Below are 1601 nucleotides of genomic sequence, written 5' to 3'. Positions count from 1 at the left end.
ATCATCTCTTCAGTTTCACAGAATGTAAATATAGCCTATAAGCGGCTGTGACCAGAGATCAGACACACAACTCCGTTTTACTGCATTATTGATATAGCCTACGCTATGTGGATAGATGCTTATGGGAACCTCTCCAATCACTCCCTCAGAAATAAACTTAAGTCATTTTACTGCGGTGGCACAATCTGGCCTTTCATACCAGCAGTCCAAAGCTGTCCCACTGATTTATATCTCCATCCATCCTCTGCCCCTTGCCTCCTCTTATCTCTTGCCTGGCCGGCTCTCCTGCCTCCATTCCTCTAACCACAACTCCACTCACATGCTTTCTCCAAAAACATGTTTCCTTTTTCCGTCTCAAGTTCATGTCCTTCTTTGGTGTTCTTCAAACTATGACAGGGGGACATCTCATGAGGACAGACCCATGCTCTCCAAATGTCATTTCATAGCACTATCTGTGTGGTGTAGGCAGTAAGAAAAAACTCATTGCGCTTACCAGCATTTATCCAGCGGCCTTTTGCACTATCATGCGAAAATCTGAATAAATAACCTATTGTATGCTTAATTCCTCGGTGAGCGAGCATTTGAATTAATGCATTTTATTCATAATAGAAATTGCATGATATGGCTGGACTGTAAATAGTTAGCATGCGTGTTATGTGGGTAACACTCTAAGGTCACAGTGAAAGCACTGATCTACAAATGATTGGGGGCTTATGAGACAGCAGAAAATATTTCAAAATGAAAACATTATTTGGGATAATGAAGTTTCGTGCTATGAACTTTCGTCCACATTTCCGCTGTACGGGTATTTGCCGAGATTGACAGCTGCGACGGCCAATGGGAAGCGTTAATTCAAAGTACTGACCAATGGCAAAGCTGGAGGAGGGTTGTTATCAAGTCATCAAGGGTTAGTAACAGGACAAGCAGGTAAGTAAGATTTTGTCTTATAATTTCCCCAAAATAATTCAGCGCTCACGGTGTCAGGGGAAACAACTCACTCGGTTGAATCCTCTGACGTTTTCTTTGAGTATGTTTGATTTTGTCGTGCAGTTTTCTGCGAAACGTGCTAAAAACGGCAGTCATCGGGAAGTCACTATGGGATTGGGAAGCAAACAAGCTAGCAAGCGTTAGCCTAGCCTGCTAGCTAACTTGACTGTTATTGGACAGCCCATCGGCGCTAGCTAACGACGTTGCTCTACCTTTCGCTGGGCTAGCTAGCTACCCAGCTCGCTTTTGGAGAAACTACTCTTAATTCAATCACAAATATCAATGGCAAAACTCCACTGACATGGTAGGCAAATTACAAGCCCCTTATACAACTTACTTACAGTTTCATGACCTCTGTGTTAACACTGTATAACGCCTAAAACTTTTTTCTCTTTAATAAATTCGCTGTGATAAACGTTAGTGTAGTTAGCTAAGTTAGCTAATGTTAGCTCCCCAGCTGGACGTAGAAACCCCTGAGACCCACATCACGGCCAGCAGTCAGTGTGCAACTTTATCTGCCGTACCTGGTTTTATTCATATATATATATATATAAATACGATGCAACTAATATCTGTCTCTTTATCATTTTTTTTTTTTTTTTTTTTACTTTCAG

This window comes from Myripristis murdjan, chromosome 19 (genome assembly GCF_902150065.1).
Source record: "Myripristis murdjan chromosome 19, fMyrMur1.1, whole genome shotgun sequence".
In the NCBI taxonomy this organism is placed as follows: Eukaryota; Metazoa; Chordata; class Actinopteri; order Holocentriformes; family Holocentridae; genus Myripristis; species Myripristis murdjan.
This window is presented reverse-complemented; position numbering follows the sequence as displayed.